Source organism: Coturnix japonica, chromosome 11 (assembly GCF_054131305.1).
Source record: "Coturnix japonica strain WE chromosome 11, WE-NBRP24, whole genome shotgun sequence".
NCBI lineage: Eukaryota > Metazoa > Chordata > Aves > Galliformes > Phasianidae > Coturnix > Coturnix japonica.
Window position 1 is genome coordinate 16,337,108 of NC_140673.1, and position 21,500 is coordinate 16,358,607.

General features: G+C 60.1%; 7 long non-coding RNA genes across 7 annotated transcripts; all 7 read left to right on the top strand.

The window, feature by feature from the left end:
- The first annotated feature begins 628 nt into the window (after positions 1-628).
- On the top strand, positions 629-1,704 carry LOC146759035 (uncharacterized). The gene is made up of 2 exons (XR_014933006.1): positions 629-1,369; positions 1,553-1,704. It is a non-coding gene; the product is annotated as an uncharacterized LOC146759035 (long non-coding RNA).
- A 1,231-nt stretch (positions 1,705-2,935) lies between these two features.
- Positions 2,936-4,011, top strand: LOC146759036 (uncharacterized). Its single transcript, XR_014933007.1, has 2 exons — positions 2,936-3,676; positions 3,860-4,011. It is a non-coding gene; the product is annotated as an uncharacterized LOC146759036 (long non-coding RNA).
- A 1,231-nt stretch (positions 4,012-5,242) lies between these two features.
- Positions 5,243-6,318, top strand: LOC146759037 (uncharacterized). Its single transcript, XR_014933008.1, has 2 exons — positions 5,243-5,983; positions 6,167-6,318. It is a non-coding gene; the product is annotated as an uncharacterized LOC146759037 (long non-coding RNA).
- A 1,231-nt stretch (positions 6,319-7,549) lies between these two features.
- LOC146759038 (uncharacterized) lies at positions 7,550-8,625 on the top strand. Its single transcript, XR_014933009.1, has 2 exons — positions 7,550-8,290; positions 8,474-8,625. It is a non-coding gene; the product is annotated as an uncharacterized LOC146759038 (long non-coding RNA).
- A 1,230-nt stretch (positions 8,626-9,855) lies between these two features.
- LOC146759039 (uncharacterized) lies at positions 9,856-10,931 on the top strand. The gene is made up of 2 exons (XR_014933005.1): positions 9,856-10,596; positions 10,780-10,931. It is a non-coding gene; the product is annotated as an uncharacterized LOC146759039 (long non-coding RNA).
- Positions 10,932-12,162: 1,231 nt separating this feature from the next.
- Positions 12,163-13,238, top strand: LOC146759040 (uncharacterized). The gene is made up of 2 exons (XR_014933010.1): positions 12,163-12,903; positions 13,087-13,238. It is a non-coding gene; the product is annotated as an uncharacterized LOC146759040 (long non-coding RNA).
- A 3,537-nt stretch (positions 13,239-16,775) lies between these two features.
- On the top strand, positions 16,776-17,851 carry LOC146759041 (uncharacterized). Its single transcript, XR_014933011.1, has 2 exons — positions 16,776-17,516; positions 17,700-17,851. It is a non-coding gene; the product is annotated as an uncharacterized LOC146759041 (long non-coding RNA).
- Positions 17,852-21,500: the final 3,649 nt, after the last annotated feature.

A 21,500-nucleotide genomic window follows, 5' to 3' on the forward strand; every position in this document is an offset into this window, starting at 1 on the left:
TGTTGCTCGTGGGTGTGGGTTTATTCCTAGGCGTTGGCTGCACTGCGTTGTCCTTCCCTTCTGGAAAGTTGCATCTGTGTGTGTGTGTCCCCCTTCCCTGTTTGCGTTGTGGAGTGAGCGTGTGAGTGTGCTTTCCTTTTAGGCCCCCACAGAGATGGCTGCAGCTTAGCTTTGACTTCCCAGGGGGGAATGGAGGACTTGGTTGCATGCCTTTAGGGGAGGGGGAGGGGGGGCTCTTGCCCCCCATCTTAGTCCCACGAGCGCTGCAATTGTCCTGTCTGCCTGTCTCCTTTTTTTCTTAGTAGAGATCTGAGCCATGGGTAGCTCCGTGGCTGAGGCCACCCTGTATCCAGGGCTTGAGCCTGTCCTTGCCCGGCCGCCTGTTCTGCTGGTGGCGTGATGGCCCCGTACTCGAGGTGTGTGTCACAAGCTGTGGTGCCCTGAGTCCCCCAAGCGGCCCGCCCCCCCCCTGTAACCAGGGCTGGGGAGGCTGCAGCGTTGCAGCCGGCTGCTTTAGTCATCCAGCTGGTGGGGATGACCCCTCCCTGTCCCGTCAGAGGGTGCAGGTTGAGGTTCTGCTTTTGTGTAGGGTGACCTCCCCGCTCGGCGGGTCGAGGTTTTGTTCCCTGTGGTGCTAAAGATGTGGTGATGTTGTGATGTTCTGCTGCCGGGCGGGCCCGCCTGTAGCTCAGGCGTTGGTGGGAGCTGCGTGCTCCGCGGGGCTTCTTGATTTGATGATGGTGAGGTGTGGGGCGCCGTCCTGTAGGCAGGGCTGTGCGTGCCCCCTGTGCTTGGTGAGCTGTTTTCTGAGAGACCCCCTGTACTCAGGCGGGAATGCGGCCCCGGCCTTTCAGAGGCACGGGGCTGCGAGATGTGGGGTTGGGCTTGTGCCCTCCCTGGAATAATCGGGTCTAGGATCCTGATCCCCCGGCCTTTGGCCTTGTCGCCCCGCTGCCTGGCGGCTGAGAGTTGTTCCTGCCGCTGGGGGGAAAACCGGGCTCTGTGGCTCCAGGGGTGTTGTCGGCCCGCCTGTAATCAGGGTCTGGGTACATGAGCCTTTATGCTCTGCTGGCAGCCTTTGTGGGGTGACCGTCCCCGTTAGCGGGGTGCGTGTCTAGGTGGCCCCAGAGTGGGAGAGAAGGAGCCTCCCTCGGCCATAGGGATGGGGGCTGCCCTGTAAGTCAGGGAGCGGCTGTGCCCCCGAGTCCCAGGCCCTTTGCGATGGTGGCAGTGGCTGAGGGTCACCTGTAAGCAGGGAAGCAGACTCCTTTGGCCGCTGCTTTTTGTGTGCCCAGCTCCATTTGCCCAGTCTGCCCGCCTCCGCGATCCCCTGCAGCGCCGGCTGGAGCCTTCGCAGCGCGCCAGTGAGGTGAGAAAAGCAGCTCTAAGTAGTTTTGGCTGGAACGGACTGGGGAGGAGGGCGATGCACGGACTTGCCCCTTGGCTGGGCAGTCTTGTGCGGTTTTCCTTTGGTACGTTGGGTTTCCCCGCTTCCTTCAGGTGGCGGGTTTGCTGCTACTCGGGTCTAATGGTGTTGTGCCTTGTATTTCAGGATCTGCTGCTGGAGAAAGAAGACGCAGTGCGAGGAGGAAGAGGAAGAGGAGGAAGAAGAAAAAGGAGGAGGAGGAAGAGGAGGAAGAAGAAAAAGGAGGAAGAGGAGGAAGAGGAGGAAGATGAGGAGGAGAAAGAGGAAGAGGAGGAAGAGGGGGAAGAAGAAAAAGGAGGAAGAGGAAGAAGAGGAAAATGAGGAGGAGAAAGAGGAGGAAGAGGGGGAAGAAGAAAAAGGAGGAAGAAGAAGAGGAGGAAGAGGAGTCAGAAGCCTGCCAAAGCAGGGGGGAAAGAGAAAGGCATTCTGGGCAAAGCACCTCCCTGTTAGCAGGGGCATAGTCACATTTGAATTGAACGTTGCCAGCGCCTTGGGTGACCAGGCCGGCTTTGTGCTGGGCGACCTCCCTGTAAGCAGGGTTTGGGTCTTTGATGTAGTTGGTCTTTTACCTTGTTGCTCCTATGGCTGCCTGGGGAGTGTGGCCCCCTGTAAGGAGGGTGAGAGCCACCTCTCCGCACCTGAGTGGGAAACGGAGCCCGCCGGACCCCGAGGCCACCCTGTAATCAGGGTTTGGGCCTTTTCCCTGCCCCTGCTCCCCCGGCCCCGCAGTGCCGTTGCCTGCTGGTGGCCTGACAGCGTGCCAGCCCTGTACTCGGGGTGTGTGGCACGGCATTTGGCCTTTGTCCTTACTTGAGAAGCCCCTTGGCACGTTGAGGTCTGTGGCCTCCGTGCAGCCCTGGAACAGGCCACAGGCTCTTGTGTGTTGCTCGTGGGTGTGGGTTTATTCCTAGGCGTTGGCTGCACTGCGTTGTCCTTCCCTTCTGGAAAGTTGCATCTGTGTGTGTGTGTCCCCCTTCCCTGTTTGCGTTGTGGAGTGAGCGTGTGAGTGTGCTTTCCTTTTAGGCCCCCACAGAGATGGCTGCAGCTTAGCTTTGACTTCCCAGGGGGGAATGGAGGACTTGGTTGCATGCCTTTAGGGGAGGGGGAGGGGGGGCTCTTGCCCCCCATCTTAGTCCCACGAGCGCTGCAATTGTCCTGTCTGCCTGTCTCCTTTTTTTCTTAGTAGAGATCTGAGCCATGGGTAGCTCCGTGGCTGAGGCCACCCTGTATCCAGGGCTTGAGCCTGTCCTTGCCCGGCCGCCTGTTCTGCTGGTGGCGTGATGGCCCCGTACTCGAGGTGTGTGTCACAAGCTGTGGTGCCCTGAGTCCCCCAAGCGGCCCGCCCCCCCCCTGTAACCAGGGCTGGGGAGGCTGCAGCGTTGCAGCCGGCTGCTTTAGTCATCCAGCTGGTGGGGATGACCCCTCCCTGTCCCGTCAGAGGGTGCAGGTTGAGGTTCTGCTTTTGTGTAGGGTGACCTCCCCGCTCGGCGGGTCGAGGTTTTGTTCCCTGTGGTGCTAAAGATGTGGTGATGTTGTGATGTTCTGCTGCCGGGCGGGCCCGCCTGTAGCTCAGGCGTTGGTGGGAGCTGCGTGCTCCGCGGGGCTTCTTGATTTGATGATGGTGAGGTGTGGGGCGCCGTCCTGTAGGCAGGGCTGTGCGTGCCCCCTGTGCTTGGTGAGCTGTTTTCTGAGAGACCCCCTGTACTCAGGCGGGAATGCGGCCCCGGCCTTTCAGAGGCACGGGGCTGCGAGATGTGGGGTTGGGCTTGTGCCCTCCCTGGAATAATCGGGTCTAGGATCCTGATCCCCCGGCCTTTGGCCTTGTCGCCCCGCTGCCTGGCGGCTGAGAGTTGTTCCTGCCGCTGGGGGGAAAACCGGGCTCTGTGGCTCCAGGGGTGTTGTCGGCCCGCCTGTAATCAGGGTCTGGGTACATGAGCCTTTATGCTCTGCTGGCAGCCTTTGTGGGGTGACCGTCCCCGTTAGCGGGGTGCGTGTCTAGGTGGCCCCAGAGTGGGAGAGAAGGAGCCTCCCTCGGCCATAGGGATGGGGGCTGCCCTGTAAGTCAGGGAGCGGCTGTGCCCCCGAGTCCCAGGCCCTTTGCGATGGTGGCAGTGGCTGAGGGTCACCTGTAAGCAGGGAAGCAGACTCCTTTGGCCGCTGCTTTTTGTGTGCCCAGCTCCATTTGCCCAGTCTGCCCGCCTCCGCGATCCCCTGCAGCGCCGGCTGGAGCCTTCGCAGCGCGCCAGTGAGGTGAGAAAAGCAGCTCTAAGTAGTTTTGGCTGGAACGGACTGGGGAGGAGGGCGATGCACGGACTTGCCCCTTGGCTGGGCAGTCTTGTGCGGTTTTCCTTTGGTACGTTGGGTTTCCCCGCTTCCTTCAGGTGGCGGGTTTGCTGCTACTCGGGTCTAATGGTGTTGTGCCTTGTATTTCAGGATCTGCTGCTGGAGAAAGAAGACGCAGTGCGAGGAGGAAGAGGAAGAGGAGGAAGAAGAAAAAGGAGGAGGAGGAAGAGGAGGAAGAAGAAAAAGGAGGAAGAGGAGGAAGAGGAGGAAGATGAGGAGGAGAAAGAGGAAGAGGAGGAAGAGGGGGAAGAAGAAAAAGGAGGAAGAGGAAGAAGAGGAAAATGAGGAGGAGAAAGAGGAGGAAGAGGGGGAAGAAGAAAAAGGAGGAAGAAGAAGAGGAGGAAGAGGAGTCAGAAGCCTGCCAAAGCAGGGGGGAAAGAGAAAGGCATTCTGGGCAAAGCACCTCCCTGTTAGCAGGGGCATAGTCACATTTGAATTGAACGTTGCCAGCGCCTTGGGTGACCAGGCCGGCTTTGTGCTGGGCGACCTCCCTGTAAGCAGGGTTTGGGTCTTTGATGTAGTTGGTCTTTTACCTTGTTGCTCCTATGGCTGCCTGGGGAGTGTGGCCCCCTGTAAGGAGGGTGAGAGCCACCTCTCCGCACCTGAGTGGGAAACGGAGCCCGCCGGACCCCGAGGCCACCCTGTAATCAGGGTTTGGGCCTTTTCCCTGCCCCTGCTCCCCCGGCCCCGCAGTGCCGTTGCCTGCTGGTGGCCTGACAGCGTGCCAGCCCTGTACTCGGGGTGTGTGGCACGGCATTTGGCCTTTGTCCTTACTTGAGAAGCCCCTTGGCACGTTGAGGTCTGTGGCCTCCGTGCAGCCCTGGAACAGGCCACAGGCTCTTGTGTGTTGCTCGTGGGTGTGGGTTTATTCCTAGGCGTTGGCTGCACTGCGTTGTCCTTCCCTTCTGGAAAGTTGCATCTGTGTGTGTGTGTCCCCCTTCCCTGTTTGCGTTGTGGAGTGAGCGTGTGAGTGTGCTTTCCTTTTAGGCCCCCACAGAGATGGCTGCAGCTTAGCTTTGACTTCCCAGGGGGGAATGGAGGACTTGGTTGCATGCCTTTAGGGGAGGGGGAGGGGGGGCTCTTGCCCCCCATCTTAGTCCCACGAGCGCTGCAATTGTCCTGTCTGCCTGTCTCCTTTTTTTCTTAGTAGAGATCTGAGCCATGGGTAGCTCCGTGGCTGAGGCCACCCTGTATCCAGGGCTTGAGCCTGTCCTTGCCCGGCCGCCTGTTCTGCTGGTGGCGTGATGGCCCCGTACTCGAGGTGTGTGTCACAAGCTGTGGTGCCCTGAGTCCCCCAAGCGGCCCGCCCCCCCCCTGTAACCAGGGCTGGGGAGGCTGCAGCGTTGCAGCCGGCTGCTTTAGTCATCCAGCTGGTGGGGATGACCCCTCCCTGTCCCGTCAGAGGGTGCAGGTTGAGGTTCTGCTTTTGTGTAGGGTGACCTCCCCGCTCGGCGGGTCGAGGTTTTGTTCCCTGTGGTGCTAAAGATGTGGTGATGTTGTGATGTTCTGCTGCCGGGCGGGCCCGCCTGTAGCTCAGGCGTTGGTGGGAGCTGCGTGCTCCGCGGGGCTTCTTGATTTGATGATGGTGAGGTGTGGGGCGCCGTCCTGTAGGCAGGGCTGTGCGTGCCCCCTGTGCTTGGTGAGCTGTTTTCTGAGAGACCCCCTGTACTCAGGCGGGAATGCGGCCCCGGCCTTTCAGAGGCACGGGGCTGCGAGATGTGGGGTTGGGCTTGTGCCCTCCCTGGAATAATCGGGTCTAGGATCCTGATCCCCCGGCCTTTGGCCTTGTCGCCCCGCTGCCTGGCGGCTGAGAGTTGTTCCTGCCGCTGGGGGGAAAACCGGGCTCTGTGGCTCCAGGGGTGTTGTCGGCCCGCCTGTAATCAGGGTCTGGGTACATGAGCCTTTATGCTCTGCTGGCAGCCTTTGTGGGGTGACCGTCCCCGTTAGCGGGGTGCGTGTCTAGGTGGCCCCAGAGTGGGAGAGAAGGAGCCTCCCTCGGCCATAGGGATGGGGGCTGCCCTGTAAGTCAGGGAGCGGCTGTGCCCCCGAGTCCCAGGCCCTTTGCGATGGTGGCAGTGGCTGAGGGTCACCTGTAAGCAGGGAAGCAGACTCCTTTGGCCGCTGCTTTTTGTGTGCCCAGCTCCATTTGCCCAGTCTGCCCGCCTCCGCGATCCCCTGCAGCGCCGGCTGGAGCCTTCGCAGCGCGCCAGTGAGGTGAGAAAAGCAGCTCTAAGTAGTTTTGGCTGGAACGGACTGGGGAGGAGGGCGATGCACGGACTTGCCCCTTGGCTGGGCAGTCTTGTGCGGTTTTCCTTTGGTACGTTGGGTTTCCCCGCTTCCTTCAGGTGGCGGGTTTGCTGCTACTCGGGTCTAATGGTGTTGTGCCTTGTATTTCAGGATCTGCTGCTGGAGAAAGAAGACGCAGTGCGAGGAGGAAGAGGAAGAGGAGGAAGAAGAAAAAGGAGGAGGAGGAAGAGGAGGAAGAAGAAAAAGGAGGAAGAGGAGGAAGAGGAGGAAGATGAGGAGGAGAAAGAGGAAGAGGAGGAAGAGGGGGAAGAAGAAAAAGGAGGAAGAGGAAGAAGAGGAAAATGAGGAGGAGAAAGAGGAGGAAGAGGGGGAAGAAGAAAAAGGAGGAAGAAGAAGAGGAGGAAGAGGAGTCAGAAGCCTGCCAAAGCAGGGGGGAAAGAGAAAGGCATTCTGGGCAAAGCACCTCCCTGTTAGCAGGGGCATAGTCACATTTGAATTGAACGTTGCCAGCGCCTTGGGTGACCAGGCCGGCTTTGTGCTGGGCGACCTCCCTGTAAGCAGGGTTTGGGTCTTTGATGTAGTTGGTCTTTTACCTTGTTGCTCCTATGGCTGCCTGGGGAGTGTGGCCCCCTGTAAGGAGGGTGAGAGCCACCTCTCCGCACCTGAGTGGGAAACGGAGCCCGCCGGACCCCGAGGCCACCCTGTAATCAGGGTTTGGGCCTTTTCCCTGCCCCTGCTCCCCCGGCCCCGCAGTGCCGTTGCCTGCTGGTGGCCTGACAGCGTGCCAGCCCTGTACTCGGGGTGTGTGGCACGGCATTTGGCCTTTGTCCTTACTTGAGAAGCCCCTTGGCACGTTGAGGTCTGTGGCCTCCGTGCAGCCCTGGAACAGGCCACAGGCTCTTGTGTGTTGCTCGTGGGTGTGGGTTTATTCCTAGGCGTTGGCTGCACTGCGTTGTCCTTCCCTTCTGGAAAGTTGCATCTGTGTGTGTGTGTCCCCCTTCCCTGTTTGCGTTGTGGAGTGAGCGTGTGAGTGTGCTTTCCTTTTAGGCCCCCACAGAGATGGCTGCAGCTTAGCTTTGACTTCCCAGGGGGGAATGGAGGACTTGGTTGCATGCCTTTAGGGGAGGGGGAGGGGGGGCTCTTGCCCCCCATCTTAGTCCCACGAGCGCTGCAATTGTCCTGTCTGCCTGTCTCCTTTTTTTCTTAGTAGAGATCTGAGCCATGGGTAGCTCCGTGGCTGAGGCCACCCTGTATCCAGGGCTTGAGCCTGTCCTTGCCCGGCCGCCTGTTCTGCTGGTGGCGTGATGGCCCCGTACTCGAGGTGTGTGTCACAAGCTGTGGTGCCCTGAGTCCCCCAAGCGGCCCGCCCCCCCCCTGTAACCAGGGCTGGGGAGGCTGCAGCGTTGCAGCCGGCTGCTTTAGTCATCCAGCTGGTGGGGATGACCCCTCCCTGTCCCGTCAGAGGGTGCAGGTTGAGGTTCTGCTTTTGTGTAGGGTGACCTCCCCGCTCGGCGGGTCGAGGTTTTGTTCCCTGTGGTGCTAAAGATGTGGTGATGTTGTGATGTTCTGCTGCCGGGCGGGCCCGCCTGTAGCTCAGGCGTTGGTGGGAGCTGCGTGCTCCGCGGGGCTTCTTGATTTGATGATGGTGAGGTGTGGGGCGCCGTCCTGTAGGCAGGGCTGTGCGTGCCCCCTGTGCTTGGTGAGCTGTTTTCTGAGAGACCCCCTGTACTCAGGCGGGAATGCGGCCCCGGCCTTTCAGAGGCACGGGGCTGCGAGATGTGGGGTTGGGCTTGTGCCCTCCCTGGAATAATCGGGTCTAGGATCCTGATCCCCCGGCCTTTGGCCTTGTCGCCCCGCTGCCTGGCGGCTGAGAGTTGTTCCTGCCGCTGGGGGGAAAACCGGGCTCTGTGGCTCCAGGGGTGTTGTCGGCCCGCCTGTAATCAGGGTCTGGGTACATGAGCCTTTATGCTCTGCTGGCAGCCTTTGTGGGGTGACCGTCCCCGTTAGCGGGGTGCGTGTCTAGGTGGCCCCAGAGTGGGAGAGAAGGAGCCTCCCTCGGCCATAGGGATGGGGGCTGCCCTGTAAGTCAGGGAGCGGCTGTGCCCCCGAGTCCCAGGCCCTTTGCGATGGTGGCAGTGGCTGAGGGTCACCTGTAAGCAGGGAAGCAGACTCCTTTGGCCGCTGCTTTTTGTGTGCCCAGCTCCATTTGCCCAGTCTGCCCGCCTCCGCGATCCCCTGCAGCGCCGGCTGGAGCCTTCGCAGCGCGCCAGTGAGGTGAGAAAAGCAGCTCTAAGTAGTTTTGGCTGGAACGGACTGGGGAGGAGGGCGATGCACGGACTTGCCCCTTGGCTGGGCAGTCTTGTGCGGTTTTCCTTTGGTACGTTGGGTTTCCCCGCTTCCTTCAGGTGGCGGGTTTGCTGCTACTCGGGTCTAATGGTGTTGTGCCTTGTATTTCAGGATCTGCTGCTGGAGAAAGAAGACGCAGTGCGAGGAGGAAGAGGAAGAGGAGGAAGAAGAAAAAGGAGGAGGAGGAAGAGGAGGAAGAAGAAAAAGGAGGAAGAGGAGGAAGAGGAGGAAGATGAGGAGGAGAAAGAGGAAGAGGAGGAAGAGGGGGAAGAAGAAAAAGGAGGAAGAGGAAGAAGAGGAAAATGAGGAGGAGAAAGAGGAGGAAGAGGGGGAAGAAGAAAAAGGAGGAAGAAGAAGAGGAGGAAGAGGAGTCAGAAGCCTGCCAAAGCAGGGGGGAAAGAGAAAGGCATTCTGGGCAAAGCACCTCCCTGTTAGCAGGGGCATAGTCACATTTGAATTGAACGTTGCCAGCGCCTTGGGTGACCAGGCCGGCTTTGTGCTGGGCGACCTCCCTGTAAGCAGGGTTTGGGTCTTTGATGTAGTTGGTCTTTTACCTTGTTGCTCCTATGGCTGCCTGGGGAGTGTGGCCCCCTGTAAGGAGGGTGAGAGCCACCTCTCCGCACCTGAGTGGGAAACGGAGCCCGCCGGACCCCGAGGCCACCCTGTAATCAGGGTTTGGGCCTTTTCCCTGCCCCTGCTCCCCCGGCCCCGCAGTGCCGTTGCCTGCTGGTGGCCTGACAGCGTGCCAGCCCTGTACTCGGGGTGTGTGGCACGGCATTTGGCCTTTGTCCTTACTTGAGAAGCCCCTTGGCACGTTGAGGTCTGTGGCCTCCGTGCAGCCCTGGAACAGGCCACAGGCTCTTGTGTGTTGCTCGTGGGTGTGGGTTTATTCCTAGGCGTTGGCTGCACTGCGTTGTCCTTCCCTTCTGGAAAGTTGCATCTGTGTGTGTGTGTCCCCCTTCCCTGTTTGCGTTGTGGAGTGAGCGTGTGAGTGTGCTTTCCTTTTAGGCCCCCACAGAGATGGCTGCAGCTTAGCTTTGACTTCCCAGGGGGGAATGGAGGACTTGGTTGCATGCCTTTAGGGGAGGGGGAGGGGGGGCTCTTGCCCCCCATCTTAGTCCCACGAGCGCTGCAATTGTCCTGTCTGCCTGTCTCCTTTTTTTCTTAGTAGAGATCTGAGCCATGGGTAGCTCCGTGGCTGAGGCCACCCTGTATCCAGGGCTTGAGCCTGTCCTTGCCCGGCCGCCTGTTCTGCTGGTGGCGTGATGGCCCCGTACTCGAGGTGTGTGTCACAAGCTGTGGTGCCCTGAGTCCCCCAAGCGGCCCGCCCCCCCCTGTAACCAGGGCTGGGGAGGCTGCAGCGTTGCAGCCGGCTGCTTTAGTCATCCAGCTGGTGGGGATGACCCCTCCCTGTCCCGTCAGAGGGTGCAGGTTGAGGTTCTGCTTTTGTGTAGGGTGACCTCCCCGCTCGGCGGGTCGAGGTTTTGTTCCCTGTGGTGCTAAAGATGTGGTGATGTTGTGATGTTCTGCTGCCGGGCGGGCCCGCCTGTAGCTCAGGCGTTGGTGGGAGCTGCGTGCTCCGCGGGGCTTCTTGATTTGATGATGGTGAGGTGTGGGGCGCCGTCCTGTAGGCAGGGCTGTGCGTGCCCCCTGTGCTTGGTGAGCTGTTTTCTGAGAGACCCCCTGTACTCAGGCGGGAATGCGGCCCCGGCCTTTCAGAGGCACGGGGCTGCGAGATGTGGGGTTGGGCTTGTGCCCTCCCTGGAATAATCGGGTCTAGGATCCTGATCCCCCGGCCTTTGGCCTTGTCGCCCCGCTGCCTGGCGGCTGAGAGTTGTTCCTGCCGCTGGGGGGAAAACCGGGCTCTGTGGCTCCAGGGGTGTTGTCGGCCCGCCTGTAATCAGGGTCTGGGTACATGAGCCTTTATGCTCTGCTGGCAGCCTTTGTGGGGTGACCGTCCCCGTTAGCGGGGTGCGTGTCTAGGTGGCCCCAGAGTGGGAGAGAAGGAGCCTCCCTCGGCCATAGGGATGGGGGCTGCCCTGTAAGTCAGGGAGCGGCTGTGCCCCCGAGTCCCAGGCCCTTTGCGATGGTGGCAGTGGCTGAGGGTCACCTGTAAGCAGGGAAGCAGACTCCTTTGGCCGCTGCTTTTTGTGTGCCCAGCTCCATTTGCCCAGTCTGCCCGCCTCCGCGATCCCCTGCAGCGCCGGCTGGAGCCTTCGCAGCGCGCCAGTGAGGTGAGAAAAGCAGCTCTAAGTAGTTTTGGCTGGAACGGACTGGGGAGGAGGGCGATGCACGGACTTGCCCCTTGGCTGGGCAGTCTTGTGCGGTTTTCCTTTGGTACGTTGGGTTTCCCCGCTTCCTTCAGGTGGCGGGTTTGCTGCTACTCGGGTCTAATGGTGTTGTGCCTTGTATTTCAGGATCTGCTGCTGGAGAAAGAAGACGCAGTGCGAGGAGGAAGAGGAAGAGGAGGAAGAAGAAAAAGGAGGAGGAGGAAGAGGAGGAAGAAGAAAAAGGAGGAAGAGGAGGAAGAGGAGGAAGATGAGGAGGAGAAAGAGGAAGAGGAGGAAGAGGGGGAAGAAGAAAAAGGAGGAAGAGGAAGAAGAGGAAAATGAGGAGGAGAAAGAGGAGGAAGAGGGGGAAGAAGAAAAAGGAGGAAGAAGAAGAGGAGGAAGAGGAGTCAGAAGCCTGCCAAAGCAGGGGGGAAAGAGAAAGGCATTCTGGGCAAAGCACCTCCCTGTTAGCAGGGGCATAGTCACATTTGAATTGAACGTTGCCAGCGCCTTGGGTGACCAGGCCGGCTTTGTGCTGGGCGACCTCCCTGTAAGCAGGGTTTGGGTCTTTGATGTAGTTGGTCTTTTACCTTGTTGCTCCTATGGCTGCCTGGGGAGTGTGGCCCCCTGTAAGGAGGGTGAGAGCCACCTCTCCGCACCTGAGTGGGAAACGGAGCCCGCCGGACCCCGAGGCCACCCTGTAATCAGGGTTTGGGCCTTTTCCCTGCCCCTGCTCCCCCGGCCCCGCAGTGCCGTTGCCTGCTGGTGGCCTGACAGCGTGCCAGCCCTGTACTCGGGGTGTGTGGCACGGCATTTGGCCTTTGTCCTTACTTGAGAAGCCCCTTGGCACGTTGAGGTCTGTGGCCTCCGTGCAGCCCTGGAACAGGCCACAGGCTCTTGTGTGTTGCTCGTGGGTGTGGGTTTATTCCTAGGCGTTGGCTGCACTGCGTTGTCCTTCCCTTCTGGAAAGTTGCATCTGTGTGTGTGTGTCCCCCTTCCCTGTTTGCGTTGTGGAGTGAGCGTGTGAGTGTGCTTTCCTTTTAGGCCCCCACAGAGATGGCTGCAGCTTAGCTTTGACTTCCCAGGGGGGAATGGAGGACTTGGTTGCATGCCTTTAGGGGAGGGGGAGGGGGGGCTCTTGCCCCCCATCTTAGTCCCACGAGCGCTGCAATTGTCCTGTCTGCCTGTCTCCTTTTTTTCTTAGTAGAGATCTGAGCCATGGGTAGCTCCGTGGCTGAGGCCACCCTGTATCCAGGGCTTGAGCCTGTCCTTGCCCGGCCGCCTGTTCTGCTGGTGGCGTGATGGCCCCGTACTCGAGGTGTGTGTCACAAGCTGTGGTGCCCTGAGTCCCCCAAGCGGCCCGCCCCCCCCCTGTAACCAGGGCTGGGGAGGCTGCAGCGTTGCAGCCGGCTGCTTTAGTCATCCAGCTGGTGGGGATGACCCCTCCCTGTCCCGTCAGAGGGTGCAGGTTGAGGTTCTGCTTTTGTGTAGGGTGACCTCCCCGCTCGGCGGGTCGAGGTTTTGTTCCCTGTGGTGCTAAAGATGTGGTGATGTTGTGATGTTCTGCTGCCGGGCGGGCCCGCCTGTAGCTCAGGCGTTGGTGGGAGCTGCGTGCTCCGCGGGGCTTCTTGATTTGATGATGGTGAGGTGTGGGGCGCCGTCCTGTAGGCAGGGCTGTGCGTGCCCCCTGTGCTTGGTGAGCTGTTTTCTGAGAGACCCCCTGTACTCAGGCGGGAATGCGGCCCCGGCCTTTCAGAGGCACGGGGCTGCGAGATGTGGGGTTGGGCTTGTGCCCTCCCTGGAATAATCGGGTCTAGGATCCTGATCCCCCGGCCTTTGGCCTTGTCGCCCCGCTGCCTGGCGGCTGAGAGTTGTTCCTGCCGCTGGGGGGAAAACCGGGCTCTGTGGCTCCAGGGGTGTTGTCGGCCCGCCTGTAATCAGGGTCTGGGTACATGAGCCTTTATGCTCTGCTGGCAGCCTTTGTGGGGTGACCGTCCCCGTTAGCGGGGTGCGTGTCTAGGTGGCCCCAGAGTGGGAGAGAAGGAGCCTCCCTCGGCCATAGGGATGGGGGCTGCCCTGTAAGTCAGGGAGCGGCTGTGCCCCCGAGTCCCAGGCCCTTTGCGATGGTGGCAGTGGCTGAGGGTCACCTGTAAGCAGGGAAGCAGACTCCTTTGGCCGCTGCTTTTTGTGTGCCCAGCTCCATTTGCCCAGTCTGCCCGCCTCCGCGATCCCCTGCAGCGCCGGCTGGAGCCTTCGCAGCGCGCCAGTGAGGTGAGAAAAGCAGCTCTAAGTAGTTTTGGCTGGAACGGACTGGGGAGGAGGGCGATGCACGGACTTGCCCCTTGGCTGGGCAGTCTTGTGCGGTTTTCCTTTGGTACGTTGGGTTTCCCCGCTTCCTTCAGGTGGCGGGTTTGCTGCTACTCGGGTCTAATGGTGTTGTGCCTTGTATTTCAGGATCTGCTGCTGGAGAAAGAAGACGCAGTGCGAGGAGGAAGAGGAAGAGGAGGAAGAAGAAAAAGGAGGAGGAGGAAGAGGAGGAAGAAGAAAAAGGAGGAAGAGGAGGAAGAGGAGGAAGATGAGGAGGAGAAAGAGGAAGAGGAGGAAGAGGGGGAAGAAGAAAAAGGAGGAAGAGGAAGAAGAGGAAAATGAGGAGGAGAAAGAGGAGGAAGAGGGGGAAGAAGAAAAAGGAGGAAGAAGAAGAGGAGGAAGAGGAGTCAGAAGCCTGCCAAAGCAGGGGGGAAAGAGAAAGGCATTCTGGGCAAAGCACCTCCCTGTTAGCAGGGGCATAGTCACATTTGAATTGAACGTTGCCAGCGCCTTGGGTGACCAGGCCGGCTTTGTGCTGGGCGACCTCCCTGTAAGCAGGGTTTGGGTCTTTGATGTAGTTGGTCTTTTACCTTGTTGCTCCTATGGCTGCCTGGGGAGTGTGGCCCCCTGTAAGGAGGGTGAGAGCCACCTCTCCGCACCTGAGTGGGAAACGGAGCCCGCCGGACCCCGAGGCCACCCTGTAATCAGGGTTTGGGCCTTTTCCCTGCCCCTGCTCCCCCGGCCCCGCAGTGCCGTTGCCTGCTGGTGGCCTGACAGCGTGCCAGCCCTGTACTCGGGGTGTGTGGCACGGCATTTGGCCTTTGTCCTTACTTGAGAAGCCCCTTGGCACGTTGAGGTCTGTGGCCTCCGTGCAGCCCTGGAACAGGCCACAGGCTCTTGTGTGTTGCTCGTGGGTGTGGGTTTATTCCTAGGCGTTGGCTGCACTGCGTTGTCCTTCCCTTCTGGAAAGTTGCATCTGTGTGTGTGTGTCCCCCTTCCCTGTTTGCGTTGTGGAGTGAGCGTGTGAGTGTGCTTTCCTTTTAGGCCCCCACAGAGATGGCTGCAGCTTAGCTTTGACTTCCCAGGGGGGAATGGAGGACTTGGTTGCATGCCTTTAGGGGAGGGGGAGGGGGGGCTCTTGCCCCCCATCTTAGTCCCACGAGCGCTGCAATTGTCCTGTCTGCCTGTCTCCTTTTTTTCTTAGTAGAGATCTGAGCCATGGGTAGCTCCGTGGCTGAGGCCACCCTGTATCCAGGGCTTGAGCCTGTCCTTGCACGGCCGCCTGTTCTGCTGGTGGCGTGATGGCCCCGTACTCGAGGTGTGTGTCACAAGCTGTGGTGCCCTGAGTCCCCCAAGCGGCCCGCCCCCCCCTGTAACCAGGGCTGGGGAGGCTGCAGCGTTGCAGCCGGCTGCTTTAGTCATCCAGCTGGTGGGGATGACCCCTCCCTGTCCCGTCAGAGGGTGCAGGTTGAGGTTCTGCTTTTGTGTAGGGTGACCTCCCCGCTCGGCGGGTCGAGGTTTTGTTCCCTGTGGTGCTAAAGATGTGGTGATGTTGTGATGTTCTGCTGCCGGGCGGGCCCGCCTGTAGCTCAGGCGTTGGTGGGAGCTGCGTGCTCCGCGGGGCTTCTTGATTTGATGATGGTGAGGTGTGGGGCGCCGTCCTGTAGGCAGGGCTGTGCGTGCCCCCTGTGCTTGGTGAGCTGTTTTCTGAGAGACCCCCTGTACTCAGGCGGGAATGCGGCCCCGGCCTTTCAGAGGCACGGGGCTGCGAGATGTGGGGTTGGGCTTGTGCCCTCCCTGGAATAATCGGGTCTAGGATCCTGATCCCCCGGCCTTTGGCCTTGTCGCCCCGCTGCCTGGCGGCTGAGAGTTGTTCCTGCCGCTGGGGGGAAAACCGGGCTCTGTGGCTCCAGGGGTGTTGTCGGCCCGCCTGTAATCAGGGTCTGGGTACATGAGCCTTTATGCTCTGCTGGCAGCCTTTGTGGGGTGACCGTCCCCGTTAGCGGGGTGCATGTCTAGGTGGCCCCAGAGTGGGAGAGAAGGAGCCTCCCTCGGCCATAGGGATGGGGGCTGCCCTGTAAGTCAGGGAGCGGCTGTGCCCCCGAGTCCCAGGCCCTTTGCGATGGTGGCAGTGGCTGAGGGTCACCTGTAAGCAGGGAAGCAGACTCCTTTGGCCGCTGCTTTTTGTGTGCCCAGCTCCATTTGCCCAGTCTGCCCGCCTCCGCGATCCCCTGCAGCGCCGGCTGGAGCCTTCGCAGCGCGCCAGTGAGGTGAGAAAAGCAGCTCTAAGTAGTTTTGGCTGGAACGGACTGGGGAGGAGGGCGATGCACGGACTTGCCCCTTGGCTGGGCAGTCTTGTGCGGTTTTCCTTTGGTACGTTGGGTTTCCCCGCTTCCTTCAGGTGGCGGGTTTGCTGCTACTCGGGTCTAATGGTGTTGTGCCTTGTATTTCAGGATCTGCTGCTGGAGAAAGAAGACGCAGTGCGAGGAGGAAGAGGAAGAGGAGGAAGAAGAAAAAGGAGGAGGAGGAAGAGGAGGAAGAAGAAAAAGGAGGAAGAGGAGGAAGAGGAGGAAGATGAGGAGGAGAAAGAGGAAGAGGAGGAAGAGGGGGAAGAAGAAAAAGGAGGAAGAGGAAGAAGAGGAAAATGAGGAGGAGAAAGAGGAGGAAGAGGGGGAAGAAGAAAAAGGAGGAAGAAGAAGAGGAGGAAGAGGAGTCAGAAGCCTGCCAAAGCAGGGGGGAAAGAGAAAGGCATTCTGGGCAAAGCACCTCCCTGTTAGCAGGGGCATAGTCACATTTGAATTGAACGTTGCCAGCGCCTTGGGTGACCAGGCCGGCTTTGTGCTGGGCGACCTCCCTGTAAGCAGGGTTTGGGTCTTTGATGTAGTTGGTCTTTTACCTTGTTGCTCCTATGGCTGCCTGGGGAGTGTGGCCCCCTGTAAGGAGGGTGAGAGCCACCTCTCCGCACCTGAGTGGGAAACGGAGCCCGCCGGACCCCGAGGCCACCCTGTAATCAGGGTTTGGGCCTTTTCCCTGCCCCTGCTCCCCCGGCCCCGCAGTGCCGTTGCCTGCTGGTGGCCTGACAGCGTGCCAGCCCTGTACTCGGGGTGTGTGGCACGGCATTTGGCCTTTGTCCTTACTTGAGAAGCCCCTTGGCACGTTGAGGTCTGTGGCCTCCGTGCAGCCCTGGAACAGGCCACAGGCTCTTGTGTGTTGCTCGTGGGTGTGGGTTTATTCCTAGGCGTTGGCTGCACTGCGTTGTCCTTCCCTTCTGGAAAGTTGCATCTGTGTGTGTGTGTCCCCCTTCCCTGTTTGCGTTGTGGAGTGAGCGTGTGAGTGTGCTTTCCTTTTAGGCCCCCACAGAGATGGCTGCAGCTTAGCTTTGACTTCCCAGGGGGGAATGGAGGACTTGGTTGCATGCCTTTAGGGGAGGGGGAGGGGGGGCTCTTGCCCCCCATCTTAGTCCCACGAGCGCTGCAATTGTCCTGTCTGCCTGTCTCCTTTTTTTCTTAGTAGAGATCTGAGCCATGGGTAGCTCCGTGGCTGAGGCCACCCTGTATCCAGGGCTTGAGCCTGTCCTTGCCCGGCCGCCTGTTCTGCTGGTGGCGTGATGGCCCCGTACTCGAGGTGTGTGTCACAAGCTGTGGTGCCCTGAGTCCCCCAAGCGGCCCGCCCCCCCCCTGTAACCAGGGCTGGGGAGGCTGCAGCGTTGCAGCCGGCTGCTTTAGTCATCCAGCTGGTGGGGATGACCCCTCCCTGTCCCGTCAGAGGGTGCAGGTTGAGGTTCTGCTTTTGTGTAGGGTGACCTCCCCGCTCGGCGGGTCGAGGTTTTGTTCCCTGTGGTGCTAAAGATGTGGTGATGTTGTGATGTTCTGCTGCCGGGCGGGCCCGCCTGTAGCTCAGGCGTTGGTGGGAGCTGCGTGCTCCGCGGGGCTTCTTGATTTGATGATGGTGAGGTGTGGGGCGCCGTCCTGTAGGCAGGGCTGTGCGTGCCCCCTGTGCTTGGTGAGCTGTTTTCTGAGAGACCCCCTGTACTCAGGCGGGAATGCGGCCCCGGCCTTTCAGAGGCACGGGGCTGCGAGATGTGGGGTTGGGCTTGTGCCCTCCCTGGAATAATCGGGTCTAGGATCCTGATCCCCCGGCCTTTGGCCTTGTCGCCCCGCTGCCTGGCGGCTGAGAGTTGTTCCTGCCGCTGGGGGGAAAACCGGGCTCTGTGGCTCCAGGGGTGTTGTCGGCCCGCCTGTAATCAGGGTCTGGGTACATGAGCCTTTATGCTCTGCTGGCAGCCTTTGTGGGGTGACCGTCCCCGTTAGCGGGGTGCGTGTCTAGGTGGCCCCAGAGTGGGAGAGAAGGAGCCTCCCTCGGCCATAGGGATGGGGGCTGCCCTGTAAGTCAGGGAGCGGCTGTGCCCCCGAGTCCCAGGCCCTTTGCGATGGTGGCAGTGGCTGAGGGTCACCTGTAAGCAGGGAAGCAGACTCCTTTGGCCGCTGCTTTTTGTGTGCCCAGCTCCATTTGCCCAGTCTGCCCGCCTCCGCGATCCCCTGCAGCGCCGGCTGGAGCCTTCGCAGCGCGCCAGTGAGGTGAGAAAAGCAGCTCTAAGTAGTTTTGGCTGGAACGGACTGGGGAGGAGGGCGATGCACGGACTTGCCCCTTGGCTGGGCAGTCTTGTGCGGTTTTCCTTTGGTACGTTGGGTTTCCCCGCTTCCTTCAGGTGGCGGGTTTGCTGCTACTCGGGTCTAATGGTGTTGTGCCTTGTATTTCAGGATCTGCTGCTGGAGAAAGAAGACGCAGTGCGAGGAGGAAGAGGAAGAGGAGGAAGAAGAAAAAGGAGGAGGAGGAAGAGGAGGAAGAAGAAAAAGGAGGAAGAGGAGGAAGAGGAGGAAGATGAGGAGGAGAAAGAGGAAGAGGAGGAAGAGGGGGAAGAAGAAAAAGGAGGAAGAGGAAGAAGAGGAAAATGAGGAGGAGAAAGAGGAGGAAGAGGGGGAAGAAGAAAAAGGAGGAAGAAGAAGAGGAGGAAGAGGAGTCAGAAGCCTGCCAAAGCAGGGGGGAAAGAGAAAGGCATTCTGGGCAAAGCACCTCCCTGTTAGCAGGGGCATAGTCACATTTGAATTGAACGTTGCCAGCGCCTTGGGTGACCAGGCCGGCTTTGTGCTGGGCGACCTCCCTGTAAGCAGGGTTTGGGTCTTTGATGTAGTTGGTCTTTTACCTTGTTGCTCCTATGGCTGCCTGGGGAGTGTGGCCCCCTGTAAGGAGGGTGAGAGCCACCTCTCCGCACCTGAGTGGGAAACGGAGCCCGCCGGACCCCGAGGCCACCCTGTAATCAGGGTTTGGGCCTTTTCCCTGCCCCTGCTCCCCCGGCCCCGCAGTGCCGTTGCCTGCTGGTGGCCTGACAGCGTGCCAGCCCTGTACTCGGGGTGTGTGGCACGGCATTTGGCCTTTGTCCTTACTTGAGAAGCCCCTTGGCACGTTGAGGTCTGTGGCCTCCGTGCAGCCCTGGAACAGGCCACAGGCTCTTGTGTGTTGCTCGTGGGTGTGGGTTTATTCCTAGGCGTTGGCTGCACTGCGTTGTCCTTCCCTTCTGGAAAGTTGCATCTGTGTGTGTGTGTCCCCCTTCCCTGTTTGCGTTGTGGAGTGAGCGTGTGAGTGTGCTTTCCTTTTAGGCCCCCACAGAGATGGCTGCAGCTTAGCTTTGACTTCCCAGGGTGGAATGGAGGACTTGGTTGCATGCCTTTAGGGGAGGGGGAGGGGGGGCTCTTGCCCCCCATCTTAGTCCCACGAGCGCTGCAATTGTCCTGTCTGCCTGTCTCCTTTTTTTCTTAGTAGAGATCTGAGCCATGGGTAGCTCCGTGGCTGAGGCCACCCTGTATCCAGGGCTTGAGCCTGTCCTTGCCCGGCCGCCTGTTCTGCTGGTGGCGTGATGGCCCCGTACTCGAGGTGTGTGTCACAAGCTGTGGTGCCCTGAGTCCCCCAAGCGGCCCGCCCCCCCCCTGTAACCAGGGCTGGGGAGGCTGCAGCGTTGCAGCCGGCTGCTTTAGTCATCCAGCTGGTGGGGATGACCCCTCCCTGTCCCGTCAGAGGGTGCAGGTTGAGGTTCTGCTTTTGTGTAGGGTGACCTCCCCGCTCGGCGGGTCGAGGTTTTGTTCCCTGTGGTGCTAAAGATGTGGTGATGTTGTGATGTTCTGCTGCCGGGCGGGCCCGCCTGTAGCTCAGGCGTTGGTGGGAGCTGCGTGCTCCGCGGGGCTTCTTGATTTGATGATGGTGAGGTGTGGGGCGCCGTCCTGTAGGCAGGGCTGTGCGTGCCCCCTGTGCTTGGTGAGCTGTTTTCTGAGAGACCCCCTGTACTCAGGCGGGAATGCGGCCCCGGCCTTTCAGAGGCACGGGGCTGCGAGATGTGGGGTTGGGCTTGTGCCCTCCCTGGAATAATCGGGTCTAGGATCCTGATCCCCCGGCCTTTGGCCTTGTCGCCCCGCTGCCTGGCGGCTGAGAGTTGTTCCTGCCGCTGGGGGGAAAACCGGGCTCTGTGGCTCCAGGGGTGTTGTCGGCCCGCCTGTAATCAGGGTCTGGGTACATGAGCCTTTATGCTCTGCTGGCAGCCTTTGTGGGGTGACCGTCCCCGTTAGCGGGGTGCGTGTCTAGGTGGCCCCAGAGTGGGAGAGAAGGAGCCTCCCTCGGCCATAGGGATGGGGGCTGCCCTGTAAGTCAGGGAGCGGCTGTGCCCCCGAGTCCCAGGCCCTTTGCGATGGTGGCAGTGGCTGAGGGTCACCTGTAAGCAGGGAAGCAGACTCCTTTGGCCGCTGCTTTTTGTGTGCCCAGCTCCATTTGCCCAGTCTGCCCGCCTCCGCGATCCCCTGCAGCGCCGGCTGGAGCCTTCGCAGCGCACCAGTGAGGTGAGAAAAGCAGCTCTAAGTAGTTTTGGCTGGAACGGACTGGGGAGGAGGGCGATGCACGGACTTGCCCCTTGGCTGGGCAGTCTTGTGCGGTTTTCCTTTGGTACGTTGGGTTTCCCCGCTTCCTTCAGGTGGCGGGTTTGCTGCTACTCGGGTCTAATGGTGTTGTGCCTTGTATTTCAGGATCTGCTGCTGGAGAAAGAAGACGCAGTGCGAGGAGGAAGAGGAAGAGGAGGAAGAAGAAAAAGGAGGAGGAGGAAGAGGAGGAAGAAGAAAAAGGAGGAAGAGGAGGAAGAGGAGGAAGATGAGGAGGAGAAAGAGGAAGAGGAGGAAGAGGGGGAAGAAGAAAAAGGAGGAAGAGGAAGAAGAGGAAAATGAGGAGGAGAAAGAGGAGGAAGAGGGGGAAGAAGAAAAAGGAGGAAGAAGAAGAGGAGGAAGAGGAGTCAGAAGCCTGCCAAAGCAGGGGGGAAAGAGAAAGGCATTCTGGGCAAAGCACCTCCCTGTTAGCAGGGGCATAGTCACATTTGAATTGAACGTTGCCAGCGCCTTGGGTGACCAGGCCGGCTTTGTGCTGGGCGACCTCCCTGTAAGCAGGGTTTGGGTCTTTGATGTAGTTGGTCTTTTACCTTGTTGCTCCTATGGCTGCCTGGGGAGTGTGGCCCCCTGTAAGGAGGGTGAGAGCCACCTCTCCGCACCTGAGTGGGAAACGGAGCCCGCCGGACCCCGAGGCCACCCTGTAATCAGGGTTTGGGCCTTTTCCCTGCCCCTGCTCCCCCGGCCCCGCAGTGCCGTTGCCTGCTGGTGGCCTGACAGCGTGCCAGCCCTGTACTCGGGGTGTGTGGCACGGCATTTGGCCTTTGTCCTTACTTGAGAAGCCCCTTGGCACGTTGAGGTCTGTGGCCTCCGTGCAGCCCTGGAACAGGCCACAGGCTCTTGTGTGTTGCTCGTGGGTGTGGGTTTATTCCTAGGCGTTGGCTGCACTGCGTTGTCCTTCCCTTCTGGAAAGTTGCATCTGTGTGTGTGTGTCCCCCTTCCCTGTTTGCGTTGTGGAGTGAGCGTGTGAGTGTGCTTTCCTTTTAGGCCCCCACAGAGATGGCTGCAGCTTAGCTTTGACTTCCCAGGGTGGAATGGAGGACTTGGTTGCATGCCTTTAGGGGAGGGGGAGGGGGGGCTCTTGCCCCCCATCTTAGTCCCACGAGCGCTGCAATTGTCCTGTCTGCCTGTCTCCTTTTTTTCTTAGTAGAGATCTGAGCCATGGGTAGCTCCGTGGCTGAGGCCACCCTGTATCCAGGGCTTGAGCCTGTCCTTGCACGGCCGCCTGTTCTGCTGGTGGCGTGATGGCCCCGTACTCGAGGTGTGTGTCACAAGCTGTGGTGCCCTGAGTCCCCCAAGCGGCCCGCCCCCCCCTGTAACCAGGGCTGGGGAGGCTGCAGCATTGCAGCCGGCTGCTTTAGTCATCCAGCTGGTGGGGATGACCCCTCCCTGTCCCGTCAGAGGGTGCAGGTTGAGGTTCTGCTTTTGTGTAGGGTGACCTCCCCGCTCGGCGGGTCGAGGTTTTGTTCCCTGTGGTGCTAAAGATGTGGTGATGTTGTGATGTTCTGCTGCCGGGCGGGCCCGCCTGTAGCTCAGGCGTTGGTGGGAGCTGCGTGCTCCGCGGGGCTTCTTGATTTGATGATG